The 18,722-nt window shown below is 44.3% G+C and overlaps 1 protein-coding gene across 5 annotated transcripts in view; it reads right to left on the minus strand.

The window, feature by feature from the left end:
* LOC132772495 (protein sidekick-1-like) overlaps positions 1 to 18,722 on the minus strand; it is a 1,018,253-nt gene that overhangs the window by 409,109 nt on the left and 590,422 nt on the right. The gene's annotated exons all lie outside the window — the stretch shown is intronic.

Raw genomic sequence — 18,722 nt, forward strand, 5'->3', positions numbered from 1 at the left:
TACCCGATATGCCCAAAATACTGGAAGAGTCTGGTGGGCTCTTGAGTTTTGGAGTTGTAGTTCACCTACATCCAGAGAGCACTGTGGACTCAAACAATGATGGACCTGGACCAATATGCCCAAATGTGAACACAGGTGGCGTTTGGGAAAAATAAACTTTGACATTTGGGAGTTGTAGTTGCTGGGATTTATAGTTCACTTAGAATCAAAGAGCACTCTGAACCTAGCCCACAATGGATTTGCACCAATCTTGGCACACTACCTACACGGCCAACATTGAATACTGGTGGGGTTGGAGGGCTGCTTTTGAATTCTGGGAGTTGTAGTTCACTAAAACCAAAAAGGAAGAGAAAGACAGGTGGAGAGATCTTCAGCCTTCTCTGTCAAAAGGGTTCCTAAGACCATCAGAAAGATGTGTTTTCTGATGGTCTTTGGCAACCTCTCTGAGACCCCACTCGCAACCCACCCACAGGTCCCGACTCCCAGGTTTTTTTTGTTGGTTTTTTTTTTTTGTCGTGTCAGGAGCAACTTGAGAAACTGCAAGTCGCTTCTGGTGTGAGAGAATTGGCCGCCTGCAAGGACATTGCCCAGGGGACGCCTGGATGATTTGATTTTTTTATCATCCTTGTGGGAGACTTCTCTCATGTCCCTGCATGAGGAGCTAGAGCTGATAGAGGGAGCTCATCTGCCTCTCCCTGGATTTGAACCTGTCGATCTTCAGTCCTGCCGGCACAGGGGTTTAACCCACTGCGTCACCGAGGGCTCCGACTCCCAGGTTGAGAAACACTGATCTAAGGTGGTCTGTATTATGTCCTAATCACTTTTAAACTTTACATAAAAGCTGCCAGGTATGAAAGTCATTTTAACTTGGCAGCACTTCTTTCAACTTCGGTGAGACATTTGGATTTTAACGCTGTTTATGAGAAAGAGAGAAGCTTCCCCATCGGTCCAAATGATTAAGCAGACCAAACCCTTCAGCGCTGTAAAAAGGATGCCGCACATGTCACTGCGTAATAAATAAAAACTATATTCATTAACATTTTAATAAAGGGGGAAATGAGCATGATAAAGACAGATGGGCTGGGTATTTCTCAACCCATCTGTTTGGCAGTCCGTTTACACCGCCACAACCCGGAGTATCTCCGGCTGAAGGACTCTAATGAAATTCACCGCAAAGGTGGAATATCTTCCCCTGTCAGCTTTCACGCAGGTATGCAACAGTGACTTTCTGAGCCAAATCGGCTCGTTGCTGCAAGTCTCAAGGAAGAGGCTGCTATGCCTGGAAGTCAGAGAGTGCCTGCGTGCGTGATTCCTGTTGAGAAAGTTATTTGGCATGAACACGTCCAAAGGTGAGTCCTCCAAAGCAACACAACACTGGTGGCAGGCCTATAAGCCATTCCACTGTCAGTCTGGATGTTTAACACATTGCATTTCTCTGCTACCTGCATTGTATTAACAACTTTTCAGAGGAGTGAAAACAGGAAGCATATGGTAAATAGAACATGCTACCTCCTTTCCATTCCAGAAAGTGTGTTATTATCATCACACTATGTGTGAGAGATAAAGAGATTCTGGGAAGGTATTTTCCCCCTGCTCGTGTCAGAAAGTGATCTCCATTTCTAGGGATTGCGGTACAGAAGAAGAGAGTTATCTCTCTCTATACAAATGCTCTGTGCATAGTGAGTACCTTAAAAACAAAAGAACCAATGAACGAAATCACACCAAATTTGGCAACAAAACATCTCACAACACAAGGAGTGACCATCACTCAAAAAATTATGGTTTTGTCATTTGGGAGTTGTAGTTGCTGGGATTTATAGACCACCTACAATCAAAGAGCAGATGGCCATTCAACCTCTGTTTAAAAGCCTCCAAAGAATGAGATTCCACCAGACTCCGATGCAGAGAATTCCACTGTTGAACAGCTCTTCTTACAGTCAGGACAGTCTTCCTAATGCTCAGGTGAATCATAGAATCATAGAATCAAAGAGTTGGAAAAGACCTCATGGGCCATCCAGTCCAACCCCATTCTGCCAAGAAGCGGGAATATTGCATTCAAATCACCCCTGACAGATGGCCATCCAGCCTCTGTTTAAAAGCTTCCAAAGAAGGAGCCTCCACCACACTCTGGGGCAGAGAGTTCCACAGCTGAACGGCTCTCACAGTCAGGACGTTCTTCCTCATGTTCAGATGGAATCTCCTCTCTTGTAGTTTGAAGCCATTGTTCCACATCCTAGTCTCCACAGCAGCAGAAAATAAGCATTCTGAACTCCACCAACGATGGAACTGAACCAAACTTGGCACACAGAACTCCCATGACCAACAGAAAATACGGGAAGGGTTTGGTGGGCATTGACCTTGAGTTTGGAAGTTGTAGTTCACTTACATCCAGAGAGCACTGTGGACTCAAACAATGATGGATCTGGACCAAACTTGGCACAAGCACCCAGTACGCCCAAATATGAACACAGATGGAGTTTGGGGGAAATAGACCTTGACATTTGGGAGTTGTAGTCACTGGGATTCACAGTTCACCTACAAAGAGCATTCTGAACCCCACAAACGACAGAGTCGGGGCAAACTTCCCACACAGAACTCCCATGACCAACAGAAAATACGTAAGGCCAACCAGTCCAACTCCCTTCACCAGGGCAAGAAAACATAATCAAAGTCCTCCTGACAAAGAGCCATCCAGCCATAGATACAGAGGGATAGATAGATATTATTCACACAGAGAGAGATATAGTATCATAGATTTGAAAGGGACCCTTAAAGAAGGACAATGATATCTTGCATATTCCAGGGTGGGCAAACCAGACACTCTCCACATCAACACTGACAAAGAAACAGCAAGAAAAACTGTTTACCTACAAGCAGAAATAAATTACATATATTAGAAACCAACACTTTCTCATTACTTTATTTTCCAAATCAACAGACTGGGCCACAGCAACGCGTGGCAGGGGACAGCTAGTTTTCCTATAATTTTCATTCACTCCTATACTGTGGATGCTGGTGTCTCACATTTCAATAGAATAGCAAATCCATCCCAGCTTTTTGCCAACTTTAAAGGTTGGATCTAATTTGGAGGCAGGTTTCAGCACGTTGGAGAGCTCCTTTCGAGTTCTAATTCAGTGGTTCTCAACCTTCCTAATGCCGCGACCCCTTAATACAGTTCCTTATGTTGTGGTGACCCCCAATCATAAAATTATTTGCGTTGTTACTTCATAATTGTAATCTTACTCCAATTAAGAATCATAATATAAATATCTGATATGCAGGGTGTAATTTCATTCACTTGACCAAATTCAGCACAAATATCCAATACACACAAATTTGGATACTGATGGGGTGGGGAGGGATTGATTTTGTCATCTGGGAGTTGTAGTTAATGGGATGTATAGTTCACCTACAATCAAAGAGCATTCTGAACTCCACCAATGATGGAATTGAAGCAAACTTGGCACACAGAGCTCCCAGGACCAACAGAAAATACTGGAAGGGTTTGGTGGGCATTCACCCTGAGTTTTGGAGTTGTAGTTCACTTACATCCAGAGAGCACTGTGGACTCAAACAATGATTGATCTGGACCAAACTTGGCACAAATACACAATATGCCCAAATGTGAACACTGGTGAAGTTTGGGGGAAAATAGACCTTGATATTTGGGAGTTGTAGTTGCTGAGATGTATAGTTCACCTACAGTCAGAGAGCATTCTGAACCCCACCAATGATAGAATTGGGCCAAACTTCCCACACAGAACACCCATGACCAACAGAAAATACAATGTCTGGGGACCGCTCAGACACCCCCTTGCGACCACCCAGGAGTCCCGACCCCCAGGATGAGAAACACAGTTCTACAGGGAGGAGGGAGCAAGCTTGTTTTCTGCTTCCCTGGAGACTAGGACGCAATGGAGCCATGGCTTCAAACTACAAGAGAGGATATTCCATCTGAACATGAGGAAGAACTTCCTGACTGTGAGAGCCGTTCAGCAGTGGAACTCTCTGCCCCGAGTGTGGTGGAAGCTCCTTCTTTGGAAGCTTTTGAACAGAGGCTGGATGGTCATCTGTCAGGGGTGATTTGAATGCAATATTCCTGCTTCTTGGCAGAATGGGGTTGGACTGGATGGCCCATGAGGTCTCTTCCAACTCTTTGATTCTATGATTCTATGACTTGGTTTGGAGTGGACTGATTGACTTGCAAACATAGCAGCCATTGCAAATACTTTCCTTATTGACTACGATTACAAGATTTATCCAGGAAAAATGCTGTACTAAGTCACAATTTTATTTGCTCTCAATGAGGCGGTGGTTGAGGCTCCCTCTTTGGAGGCTTTTAAACAGAGGCTGGATGGCCATCTGTCAGGGGTGCTTTGAATTCAATTTTCCTGCTTCTTAGCAGAATGGGGTTGGACTGGATGACCCACCAGGTCTCTTCCAACTCTTTGATTCTATGCCATTACATTGTCAAGTGAGTGGGTATTTTCCTTGCCCGGCTGAAACTATGCAGGGAATGAGATATTGGCTGAATGTATCGTAAGAGCAGGAGTTGGGTTTCCAGCAACAATTGTTTAGTGGAACAATCACTATGAAAAGGTGTGGGGAAGAAAGCAAGAATTCTCAGCAGTACGACATGTTCGCAAGCTATTTCAGGTCTTTTTAGAGCAGCCACCTTCACAAAAGAGGTCAGAGTACGGCAATGTTTGCTCCAGTTCCAGCACGAGACGTATTTTTAAAACGAATCGTAGGCATTTTGATTTTTTGCGGGGGAGGAAAGTGCATTGAAAAGATGATGCTTGCTTATTTCTTGTTGCATTCTCAAAAAAATAAAATGGCTTCAGAGACCTAGCCTAAAGAGAATTGCATCACATCCAGGCAACTAAATCCAATGTTCCTTTATGGTGACTGACTGTGATGAACACACCGCTCTGCAAAAATGAAAATAAACTACACAATGCCCAACAATCTGGAATATTTTAAATGAGCCGATAGTCGCCAAGTTGGAATCTTATTGGTTAGTGGGCCACAGATTAGCATCTTCTAGCTGAGCTACAAAGGCTATATATTTCAGTCAACCTAAATATACTTTATTGCACCCTCTCTGGGGATGAAAAATTGAATTTTAGACACTGTAAAAACAGAAAATATTAACAAGGACTTCAATGAAGGCTGAAAATGTGTAGGAAGTTATCAACAGCCTGATAGAAGATCTTCAAAGAATCACTGAATTATAGAGTTGGAAGAGACCGCATGAGCCATATAGTTCAACCCCCACCATGCTGGAAAAGCACAGTCAAAGCATCCCCGGCAGATGGCCATTCAACCTCTGTTTAAAAACCTCCAAAGAAGGAGATTCCACCAGACTCCGATGCAGAGAATTCCACTGTTGAACAGCTCTTCTTACAGTCAGGACAGTCTTCCTAATGCTCAGGTGAATCATAGAATCATAGAATCAAAGAGTTGGAAGAGACCTCGTGGGTCATCCAGTCCAACCCCATTCTGCCAAGAAGCAGGAATATTGCATTCAAATCACCCCTGACAGATGGCCAGATCCAGCCTCTGTTTAAAAGCCTCCAAAGAAGGAGCCTCCACCACACTCCGGGGCAGAGAGTTCCACTGCTGAACGGCTCTCACAGTCAGGAAGTTCTTCCTCATGTTCAGATGGAATCTCCTCTCTTGTAGTTTGAAGCCATTGTTCCATTGCGTCCTAATCTCCACAGCAGCAGAAAATAAGCTTGCTCCCTCTTCCTTATGACAGTCTTTCAAATATGTAAAGATGGTGTTCATATCTCCTCTCATCTTTCTCTTCTGTAAGCTAATATACTCAGGTCTTTAAGCCACTCCTCCCAGGACATCTTCTCCAGACCTTTGATCTTTTTAGTCACCCTCTCTGAGCATCTTCCAGCTTAGAGTCGACATCTCTCTTGAACTGTGGGGCCCAGAATTGGACATAGTATTCCAGGTAAAGAGGTCTAACCAAAGCAGAAGAGAGAGATGCCACGACTTCCTTTGATCCAGACACCATACTCCTTTGGAGGCAGATCAAAATCCCATTGGATTTTTTAGCTGCTGCACCACACTGTTGATTTATGTTCAGCTTCTTGTCCATGAAGACTCCAAGATCCCTTTCACATGTAACTCTGTTGTCGAGCCTGGCATCACCAATCCTGTGTCTGTGTATTCCTCCTCAGAGGCATTCAACATGCACTCATCAAGGGCAGTTCACTCAGTTGTACCCAAGAACCTCTCATCCTCCACAGTAAGTTCTAATTCCTCATAATCTCTGACAGGGTTGAGAACTTCAAATTGATTTTGTATCTCCAGATTTCCAGAGCGATGCTTGGTCTTCCTACTTCTATGTGTTACATTCCTCCAAGCATCGACCTTCTCCACATTTGAAGTGACCACCTCATACTCATTCTTTGTTGGGTCAGTAGTAGCAGTGATACAATGACATGTGTACCCTAAATCTACCTGGACTTATGGGGCAGGGAGTTTCTTTTCCCTCCAGTAGACCATACTACTGAACTAGAATGCTACTTTCAACACTGCCCTACAAAACTACTGAAATATAACATTCCTAGTGAATACAGATATTTATGCATGCATGCAAGTCAAAACCTTTGCACGTCAATGCCAGATTTTGAATAAATCCAAGAACAAACTGCATATGTAATTCTCAATTGAGGGATATTTCACATAAGTCATTCAGTTATTTCCATCCTTGACTTTGCAACATCTCTTCTGTTTTATGCTTCTTAGCTTGTGGGGCAGTAATGGCATGATCATCAGCATAGATGAAACTCTCTGTCCCTTCTGGCAGTGGCTGGTCATTTGTATAGATCTTGAATATGGATGGAGCAAGCATGCTCCCCTGAGGCAGGCCGTTCTTCTGTTTCCGCCATCTACTTCTCTGGCTCTGGAACTCAACAAAAAAGCTCCTGTTTTGTAGCAGGTTTCCTATGAGGCGAGTGAGGTGGTAGTCCTTTGTGATATTATACATTTTTCTCAGAAGGAGGCGGTGGTGGTTCACAGTCTCATAGGCTACTGACAGGTCTATGAAGACAGCTCCTGTGATCTGCTGCCTTTCAAAGCCATCTTCTATGTGCTGAGTCAGGTTCAGCGCTTGCAATGTGCAGCTTTTGGCTTTCCTGAAGCCAGCTTGCTATGGGATCAGACATGAGTCTATTTTTTCCAAAATAAGTCTTTCCAGAACTTTGTAGAGGGGGCACAACAGGGAGATTGGTCTGTAGCTTTTTGGGTCATTATGGTCTTTGCCAAGCAGGGAGCTTTGAGATGGTTGAACAGATGCTCTCCGAAGCTCTAGGTGCTCTTACTGCCTATTACAGGGAAAACCAACTGATCCCTAATCCATCTAAAACACAGACACGTGCTTTTCATCTCAAGAACAGACAAGCATCCCGAGTCCTGAGGATGACCTGGGAAGGAATCCCAGTGGAGCATTGCAGCGCACCCAAATACCTGGGAGTCACTCTGGACCGTGCTCTGACCTACAAGAAGCACTGCCTGAACATCAAGCAAAAAGTGGGTGCTAGAAACAATATCAGACGAAAGCTGACTGGCACAACCTGGGGATCACAACCAGACACAGTGAAGACATCTGCCCTTGCGCTCTGCTACTCTGCTGCTGAGTACACATGCCCAGTGTGGAACACATCTCACCACACTAAAACAGAGGATGTGGCTCTTAATGAGACATGCCGCATTGTCACGAGGTGTCTGCGCCCTACACCATGGGAGAAATTACACTGCTTAGCCGGTATTGCACCACCTGACATCCGCCGGGAAGTAGCAGCCAATAGTGAAAGGACCAAGGCAGAGACATCTCCAGCTCATCCCCTGTTTGGGTATCAGCCAGCATGTCAACGACTTAAATCAAGAAATAGTTTTCTAAGATCTACAGAGACACTCGCTGGAACACCTCAGCAAGCGAGAGTCCAAAAGTGGCAGGCTCAAACTCAGAACCTCAACCAATGGCTAATACCAAATGAGAGACTCCCCCCTGGGCACACAGAAGACTGGGTGACTTGGAAGACATTGAACAGACTGCGCTCTGGCACCACGAGATGCAGAGCCAACCTCAAGAAATGGGGCTACAAAGTGGAATCCACGACATGTGAGTGTGGAGAAGAGCAAACCACTGACCACCTGCTGCAATGCAACCGGAGCCCTGCCACATGCACCATGGAGGACCTTCTTGCAGCAACACCAGAAGCCCTCCAAGTGGCCAGATACTGGTCAAAGGACATTTAATCAACTACCAAACTTGCAAATTTTGTATTTTGTCTGTTTGTTTGTTTTGTTCTGTTAGAAATGTAATACAATTGACTGGTTGCCCTGACATGACAAATAAATAAGCTTGTGGGGCACGGATTGGGTTTTCTCATTTTCTGATGTCCATAGTGTTAAATCTTGGAGACTCACTCCCATATGAACATGTAGCATTGCTGTGCTTGAAAAGACTCCGCTTATAGCCTGTGAGTTTTGTCTACCATTACATGTTATGAACCTTTTAAAGAACTATGCAAATAATGATTATTACACAGATTGCTAAAATATAGTTAAATGGGGATCTGAAATATCCATACTTTGAAAATAAAAGCAAGAGTTGAGCACCAAGGCAGGCAAGGGAGACTGATTGACTGCAAGAAACAGATGAGAGATTCAACCCTGTGTGATATATGGAGAGAATGAAGAAAAGGCATTCATTTCCCCATTCACTTTATATGGCATAGATTGCATCTTTTGCTTGCCTTTTACAGATGTTCTCTGATGAATAAAATGAGCATTGGTTGTGCCGGTGTGCAAAGTACATGGCGAAACTGAAGGGAAGCAGAAATGGAAGTGGAGCTGAATTAATAAATGGCCTGAAGAGATTTAATCAAGAAATCGGAAGAGCGGGCACACTAACTCGAAGGCTGGATGTCCGCAAATGAGCTAATTGTCACCCGTCTGTTTCCTGGAGGCATTCTCTTTTATTTGTTTACCACAAGTGCAAACACCACTCAAGAGTGCTTAACCCAAGCCATTCGATCTAGTGAACAGTTTGATTCAACAATGGAGCCTATTAATCTCTCCGCCGGCTTAGGGTTGCGCTCTGTTTATATGCTGCATCTGTAGAATACTTTATTTATTCTTTTCCCCTTCTCTTGGTAGAAGATAAAAGATCTGGCAGGAAGAGAGATTAAACTGAAAACTAATACAAACGAACCCTATTCATCTCTTGGGCACTCCGCTTTGCACAGAAAAAGTGGTTTGAGCAGGATGATTTGCTTTCTCGTGGAGCCAAGGATTCAGCAAGTTCACAGAGTATCTTTAAAATTTAAATGGCAACCCTTCTCTTGACAATCACATGAAGCCTTTCCTCCCTTAAGCACTATGTGTGTGTGTGTGTGTGTGCGTATGAAGAGCAAAGTCGCAAGTTGCACAGCATAAAAAGGACAAGAGAACTGCCTATGCTGCTCAATCTTGTTGCCCTTTTCTATCCTGTTTCCAAAATAGAAACATTCCATAAAAATGTTTCCTATTCAACACCCACTTCCACTTCCTTTGGGGATTACTGTCACTTGCCTGACCCAGAAAGCCTGGAGAAGCTCTGCAGCAGTGACAACAAACAAGCCAGGGTCAAGCTATTAAATAAGCTTCTATTATACACAGAAACAGTGCTAATCTTTCACTTTGCATTGGCTTCCATAGAATGCAAGCTTGGGGTGTACTTCTTCTCATCCGCACTTCATCTGACACTGTCTGAAATAACTCTCCAGCTAACATTTGTGAGTCATTTGTGATTTGGGGTTGGACCAGATTGCAGATATGCCTGGCTCCCATGAAATTATTGGCTATGTTGGTTTTTCTCTTGCTGATCTGCATTCTTGACTTTGCAATATCTCTTCTGTTTTATGCTCCTTAGCTTGTGGGGCAGTAATGGCACGATCATCAGCATAGATGAAACTCTCTGTCCCTTCTGGCAGTGGCTGGTCATTTGTAAAGATGTTGAACATGGATGGAGCAAGCACGCTCCCCTGAGGCAGGCCGTTCTTCCGTTTCCGCCATCTACTTCTCTGGCTCTGAAATTCAACAAAAAAGCTCCTGTTTTGTAGCAGGTTTCCTATGAGGCGGGTGAGGTGGTAGTCCTTTGTGATATTATACATTTTTCTCAGGAGGAGGCGGTGGTTCACAGTATCATAGGCTGCTGACAGGTCTATGAAGACAGCTCCTGTGATCTGCTGCCTTTCAAAGCCATCTTCTATGTGTCCCAAACAGTTTTTCCCAGAGCTGAACCCAAGTTTTCACTCTCCGTTTCATTGGGAGGTCTCCAATTGAGGCTCATGGACCCTCTGAACCTCTCCTGTTCAAGGAGATGGCATTTTGGAAGCATCCTCTGAATTTATTGTCGAAGGCTTTCATGGCCAGAATCACTGGGTTGTTGTAGGTTTTTTCGGGCTATATAGCCATGTTCTAGAGGCATTTCTCCTGATGTTTCGCCTGCATCTATGGCAAGCATCCTCAGAGGTAGTGAGGTCTGTTGGAACTAGGAAAAAGGGTTTATATATCTGTGGAATGACCAGGGTGAGATAAAGGACTCTTGTCTGCTGGAGCTAGGTGTGAATGTTTCGGCTGACCTCCTTGATTAGCATTTGATTGCCTGGCTGTGCCTGGGGCAATCTTTTGTTGAGAGGTGATTAGATGTCCTTGCTTGTTTCCTCTCTGTTGTTGTGCTGTTCTAATTATAGAGGTTTTTTTTAATACTGGGAGCCAGATTTTGTTCATTTTCATGGTTTCCTCCTTTCTGTTGAAATTGTCCACATGCTTGTGGATTTCAATGGCTTCTCTGTGTAGTCTGACATGGTGGTTGTGAGAGTGGTCCAGCATTTCAGAGTTCTCGAATAATATGCTGTGTCTAGGTTGGTTCCTCAGGTGCTCTGCTATTGCTGACTTCTCTGGTTGAAGTAGTCTGCAGTGCCTTTCATGTTCCTTGATTCGTGTTTGTGTGCTGCGTTTGGTGGTCCCTATGTAGACTTGTCCACAGCTGCATGGCATGGTTCAAGGAACATCCTTGGGGTAATCTAAGTCTTGATAGACGCTGGAAAAGTTGGAAGGACGGGCAGTGGCGAACAGCTGTGGAAGCTAAAGCAGCTGAGAGTGATAAGGACAGGATGGAGAGCAGCTCATCATCCGATAATGAGTTATAGGATAAAAGAAGGTATCAAACTTTGGGGACTTTGCAGTAGGCAAAGTGTTGTATTCGGGCTTGGGACTTTGTTGCTGCCATTACTCTTGCCTTGGGTCCCGGGACTGCAGATTGCTGTGTTTCCGTGCTTCTACTGACTGGAATTTCGTAAGTGCTGACTTCAACCTCCCTTTTGACTCCTGATTGTTTTTGGATGACGACATCGTGTTTTGGACCTAAACTTCTGCTTTTGGACGTGCCTCGACTTGGGACTGTTTTCTGACTACGTTTTTGCTTGCTTCCACCTTGTTACTTTGTGTTTTGAGGACTCTGTGACTTTGGAGCAGTTTGCTTGAACTCTTTATTATCCCGGATTACTTACTTACTTAGGCGATCCCTCGCTTTCCAAGGATGATTGTCTTCCAATATTCTTGTGGGTCCGTATGTGGCTGTGGAGCCCTATTCTTGCTCTGCATCTTCTTCCGCAGTGAGGGCATTGGTTTCCAGGTGGAAGGTGGTCTCGGTCGGGGTTGGCTTGACTCGCCTTCCTCTTGGCACGTTTCTCTTTTTCGCCCTCCACTCATGCCTCCTCAAATTCTGCAGCACTGCTGGTCACAGCTGACCTCCAGCTGGAGCACTCAAGGGCCAGGGCTTCCCAGTTCTCAGTGTCTATGCCGAGTTTTTAAGGTTGGCTTTGAGCCCATCTTTAAAACTCTTTTCCTGCCCACCAACATTCTGTTTTCCATTCTTGAGTTCAGAGTAGAGTAACTGCTTTAGGAGACAGTGGTCGGGCATCCGGACAACATGGCCGGTCCAGCGGAGTTGATGGCGGAGGACCATCGCTTCAATGCTGGTGGTCTTTGCTTCTTCCAGCACGCTGACATTTGTCCGCTTGTCTTCCCAAGAGATTTGCAGGATTTTCCGGAGGCAAATCCTATCCCGGATTATATTCCAATATAATCAGGATTATTTACTAAGTTACGTTTTTGCATAGTAGTTTGCTACAGACTTTGTTTTCTTGCTAGATACACTGAGTTAAGTGTTTCTAAGCCATTTTTGTTACATTAATAAACTTAGTTTGGACCTTTTACTTGTGTCTGGCTCCTTTAAGGCATCTGGTTCACGACAATATCACTCATTTTGCCACCTCTACCCTAACCCTTATGTTATGGGAATGTTACTGAAGGAGAAGCACATAAATATATGTCAGGTTGGGTGATTGGCTTGCCTATGCAGCAAGTAATTGGCTGCTTTATATTTAGACTATGATGCACCTTTTCCAACGGTTCTTCAACAGGGAGGGATGAAGTGATTGTGAATTTTCAAGTCTGCATATCACCAATGTGTCCAGTGTATGCTAAAGTTATGAGGAAAGAATTCAGTTCTTTGCAAGATCAAACCAATGAACACATGCAGGACAAAATCTAGCAACACCTGTGTTAGGAACTCAAGCTCCTATGAGCCTTGATTTCCTAATATACAGAAGTCATAGAGTATTAAAATGCAATGGCCTTATACCTGAAAATACATCCTAGACAATTGGGGGAAGAGAAATAACATGCAGGCTCCCGTCACTTTTGATCTGCATAACAGCATGCAAGGATTGAGATGCATAGCACATTTGATACTACCACTGACAGTTAAAAAGCTACAAGTGCAAGCAAATGTGCTCATGGAAAACACATTTAAAAACAGTGACAGCTTAAATACAGACAGAGACACCTGTGCTACCTGAAGAAATTGACAACACAATGCCACACATCTTCATTCAGTAGGAGCCCATGTTTCTATACAAAGGAAAAGGAAATGGCATGCAGGAAACACAAATGAAGCCCACCGTGTTGGAAAGGACTCCTCCCGGGAAAACCTGAATTTCCACCCGACTGTTTAGTTGAGGGAGGAAGAAGCAGAAAGGAAAGCACTCATGCCACTCTCCATTTGCAGGCTTCCAAGGCCTTTAACCACACAGTGAGAATGGCTCTTGCATGTTTTCCTTGAACCATTGGCTCTTTCTTTGAATATGACTTGAAGACAAAAAGAAATGCGTACATTCAGAGAGATTTTTGATAGCAGGAAGAGATTAATATTTTAGTGTAATGGGGAAAGGGTAGAATACGCATAAAGGCTGTTTTATTTCCCTTTTAGCTCGGATACTTTGCTTTCATTTCATACACTCCACAACAAAACTGGTGTAACTCAAGAAACAGACGTCACTGCCTTGGTTCTTTAATTACTTGGTTCTTTAATGACATCTGTAGGGATACCAAGGTGCTTGTTTATAAAGCTATTGTCCTCCAAACCCTGCTGTATGCCTGCGAAACATGGACTGTCTACAGACGTCACATGCAACTCCTGGAACGATTCCATCAGCGCTGCCTCCGGAAAATCCTGCAAATCTCTTGGGAGGACAGGTGGACAAACGTCAGCATGCTGGAAGAAGCAAAGACCACCAGCATTGAAGCGATGGTCCTCCGCCATCAAATCCGCTGGATCGGCCACGTTGTCCGGATGCCCGACCACCGTCTCCCAAAGCAGTTGCTCTACTCCGAACTCAAGAACGGAAAACGGAATGTTGATGGACAGGAAAAGAGATTTAAAGATGGACTCAAAGCCAACCTTAAAAACTCTGGCATAGACACTGAGAACTAGGAAGCCCTGGCCGTTGACCGCTCCAGCTGGAGGTCAGCTGTAACCAGCAGTGCTGCAGAATTTGAAGAGGCACGAATGGAGGGCGAAAGGGAGAAGCATGCCAAGAGGAAGGCACATCAAGCCAACCCCGACCGAGACCGCCTTCCACCTGGAAACCAATGCCCTCACTGCGGGAGAAGATGTAGGTCAAGAATAGGGCTCCACAGCTACATACGGACCCACAAGAATACTGGAAGACAATCCTCCTCGGAAAACAAGGCATCACCTAAGTAAGTAAGTAAGTCTTTAATTACTGGCTGCTACTTTCTGACAGATGTCAGGTGGAGAGATACCGGCTAAACAGTATAATTTCTCCAGCGGTGTTGAGCGTAGACATCCTGTGATAATGCAGCGTGTCTCATTAAGAGCCACGTCCACTGCTTTAATGTAGTGAGATGTATTCTACACTGGGCATGTGTATTCAGCACCGGAGTAGCAAAGTGCAAGGGCAAATGTCTTCACTGTGTCTGGTTGTGATCCCCAGGTTGTGCTCGTCAACTTCCATGTGATGTTATTTCTAGCACCCACTTTTTGCTTGATAGTCAAGCAGTGCTTCTTATAAGTCAGATATTTATTTATTTATTTTGTATCAAAAGTATTGCATAAATTAGATAAAAATAGAAGGAGCGCAGAATGCTTGAAACCACCAAATGAGTCCAAGGCAACCCAGGAGCAGGAGCCAGGCTTCAGGTCATCCGGAAGGGCACCGTCCTCAAAAGATTAGGCTATCTGAATGAAATGAAACATTCTCTAATGTCAGCTCTCACTCATGAGGCTCTCTTTGCTCTTTGTTCGTGTGCTTACTGACACAAAGCAGAGTGAAGTACATGGATCTGATATGCACTGAGACCCAGCCTGTGCTAAGATTACAATGCCATCAGCGAAAATCATCGGATTTGTCTGACAGCGTGTGAGAGTTCAGAATATCCCTTCATGCTCTCCGGGATTATCGAAGCAATTTCTGGAGGATGTTATCAGATCTCCTTTGAGCTCCTTACAGATTTTAAGAATGGAACTAGTGTATTTTTCAGCTGACAGTGTCATCCCTATCTCCAGGACAGATCCCCGCACAGCCTGATATTCCGAATTATACCCGAAGGCCACTCCAAACAGCATGTACAAGCCCACCTTTCCAGACCATAAATATTCCAGTCACACGGGCAGTCTTAATGCATGTCTGCTGAGCAGTGGCCAGCAAAACAGCAAAATGACTGAAGTACACAACAAGGCCTTGGATCACCTCCCAAAAAGGTCAACATTAGCAGAACAGATTCAAAATGTACAATATATGCAGCTTTTTTCAAAATTAGATATTCCAGTAAATGCATTTTAAGTCTTCTCATTTGTTTTAGAATCCTACATATGTGAAAAGGGGCAGACTCTAGATATCTCTTTGAACTGTTAGGAACAAAGATATGCCAGTGCACAAAAATGCACATAATTTCCTAATGCTGCGACCCCTTAATACAGTTCCTCATGTTGTGGTGACCCCCAACCGTAACATTATTTTTGTTGCTACTTCATAACTTTACTACTGTTATGATTTGTCATGTAAATACCTCATATAAATTTATTTATTTATTTATTTATTTGCTTTGCTTATATACCGCTGTTCTCAGCCCAGGGGGGACTCACAGCGGTGTACAACATAGAAAGAACAGGTTGAAGGATGAAATTTCACACAAATACTCGATATGCTCAAAATACTGGAAGGGTTTGGTGGGCATTGACCTTGAGTTTTGGAGTTGTAGTTCACCTACATCCAGAGAGCACTGTGGACTCAAACAATGATGGATCTGGACCAATATGCCCAAATGTGAACACAGGTGGAGTTTGGGAAAAATAGACCTTGACATTTGGGAGTTGTAGTTTCTGGGATGTATAGTTTACCTACAATCAAAGAGCACTCTGTGCCCAGCCCGCAATGGATCTGCACCAAACTTGGCACACTAACTACATGGCCAACGTTGAATTCTGGTGGGGTTGGAGGGCTATTTTTGAATTCTGGGAGTTGTAGCTCACCAACACCAAAAAGGAAGAGGACAGGTGGAGAGATCTTCAGCCTTCTCTGCCAAAAGGTTTCCTAAGACCATCAGAAATATGTGTTTTCTGATGGTTTTTGGTGACCTCTCTGAAACCCCCCTTGCAACCCCCCAGTTGAGGTTGAGAAACACTGCAGTAGAGCATCTTTCCTCTTGAAATCTGGTTACTGCCTCCTGAAGAATTCTGGGGTTTGTAGTTTAGCCTTTAAACTGCTTAGCCAAAGGGGCCATGGGCCTCACTAAACTACAAATCCCAGAATTTTGCAGAAGGCAGCAACAAAATTTAAAGTAAATAGTTGCTCACATCTACGGATGTGAGAGCTGGACCTTAGGGAAGGAAGGAAGATAGATGCTTTTGAATTGTGGTGTTGGAGGAAAGTTCTGAGAGTGCCTTGGACTGCCAGAAGATCCAACCAGTCCATCCTCCAGGAAATAAAGCCTGACTGCTCACTGGAGGGAAGGAGACTAGAGACAAAGTTGAAGTCCTTTGGCCACATCATGAGGAGACAGCAAAGCCTAGAGAAGGGAATGATGCTGGGGAAAGTGGAAGGCAAAAGGAAGAGGGGCCGACCAAGGGCAAGATGGATGGATGGCATCCTTGAAGTGACTGGACTGACCTTGAAGGAGCTGGGGGTGGTGACGGCTGACAGGGAGCTCTGGCGTGGGCTGGTCCGTGAGGTCACGAAGAGTTGGAGACGACTGAACGAATGAACAACAAAGTTGCTCTCATGTGATGGAGTTACTACTCCCCCCATCATTTCTCAAATTTTGCATTCAGCAAGAAATGAGTGGCATAGATTGGATAGGGGATAACCAGTATGGCCTGGAAGCACTGGAGATGTGTTCATAGGAGAGTGAGAAACAGAGAATGTAGCTGAGAGTGAAAGTATGTGTATGCAAAAGAGGAAATCAAATGTACACATGAAGACTGCTTCTTTGGAAATTGAAGATCCCTCCCTTTTATCTTTCAGGCCGCGGATGAACTGTGAGATGAAGCAGCTGCAGCCTTTTCCCACTCCCCACCCAGCCGTTTCTGCACTGACTTCCTCCCAAGCCTGCTGTTGGGTGCAAGGCTCCAGATGTGTCATGCAGATGTTGGAGGAGAGGGGAGAGGGAAGGATCAGGGGGAGAGGAATTAGAGAGAGAAGCTGTGGCAGCCTCAGCTCTTGGCTGACAGCAGCAAATGTAAAGGCGAGCAAAGCAGCTCCAAGTTGCAACCTCGTACTAGCCAAGGTGAGACCTTAGGCCAGGGGTCCCCAAACTTTTTAAACAGAGGCCCAGGTCACAGTCCCTCAAACTGTTGGAGGGCCGGATTATAATTTGAAAAAATTGATTGAATTCCTATGCACACTGCACATATCTTATTTGTAGTGCAAAAAAAAAAACCCCACTTAAAACAATACAATAATTAAAACAAAGAACCATTTTAACAAATATAAACTTATTAGTATTTCAGTGGGAAGTGTGGGCCTGCTTTTGGCTGATGAAATAGGATTGTTGTTGTTGTTGTTGTTGTTGTTGTTGTGTGCTTTCTAGGGTTGCTTGTACGGCCCCACCTCTCCTACCTTGTTCATGCCCAGCATTATTTTTTAAATTTTAAATTACATTTGGCCCAGCCATAGGTCTTTAAATGTGCTGTTGTCAATGTTTGTTGTCTATTTTGTTGATGAGATTTATTTTAACTGTTTTGTATTGTTGTTGTTATTGCTTTTTTTTATGTACTGTGGGCTCGGCCTCGTGTAAGCTGCACCGAGTCCCTTGGGGAGATGGTAGAGGGGTATAAATAAAGTTTGTTGTTGTTGTTGTTGTTGTTCTAGTAGTTTCAGACATAGGTTGACCCTGAGTGAGGGCCGGGTAAATGACCTTGGAGGGCCGTATCTGGCCCCCGGGCCTTAGTTTGAGGACCCCTGACTTAGGCCCATGATGGCGAACCTATGACACGTGTGTCAGCACTGACACGCGTAGCCATTTTCGATGACACACAGTCGCATGCGGCCGCATACAGAGAAGATGGGGCCGCATCCCAAGGAGGACATTTCATCCTCGGCTCCTACACCAGCATTTTTCTATAATGCCGAGATATATGGCATTATAGAAAAAGCAGGTAACTTAAATAATTAAGTTTTTGGTTTATTAAATACAGTTATATATTACAATAATATATTTTTGTTATTAAACTATTGTTCATTCGTTCAGTCGTCTCCGACTCTTCGTGACCTCATTAAACTATAAATATCATGAAATTATGGGTTTTCTCTCGAAGTGACACCCCACTTGAGTTACGCTCGGTTTTTTGGCGAGTATTGACACACCAAACTCAAAAGGTTGCCCATCATTGCCTTAGGCACACCTGTGTTGGACTGCCTACCACTGTGTTTTTAGTGTTGGGGAAGCAAAACACTGAGGGAAAAGCAAGTGCTTTTGATGGAAGATGGCAGATAATGCATGCAATCTTTTCCCAGGGAGACCCTCCATAGCAACCATTTCCATAACAATAGGCAGCACCTAAACTTCAGGACTCTGCCAGGCTACATAATTCCATTCTTAAGCCACAAACATCAAGGCAGCCTGGCACATGAAGCCAAACCGAATGCCATGTGCAGCAATCTGAGGAGGAAGCTCCCAATTAGGATCCGCACTGTAGTAGAACACAGCATTATACACGGGAAGAAAATAATTATGCCTTTCAGAAATCCACATGTGTATTTGCCAGAGGAAAAAAAAAAGAGATATACAGAGGCTAAGAGAAAAATACAGAAGAATGCCTTTCTGCGTGAATGACAGGAATGGGCAAAAGA

Source organism: Anolis sagrei, chromosome Y, assembly GCF_037176765.1.
Source record: "Anolis sagrei isolate rAnoSag1 chromosome Y, rAnoSag1.mat, whole genome shotgun sequence".
In the NCBI taxonomy this organism is placed as follows: Eukaryota; Metazoa; Chordata; class Lepidosauria; order Squamata; family Dactyloidae; genus Anolis; species Anolis sagrei.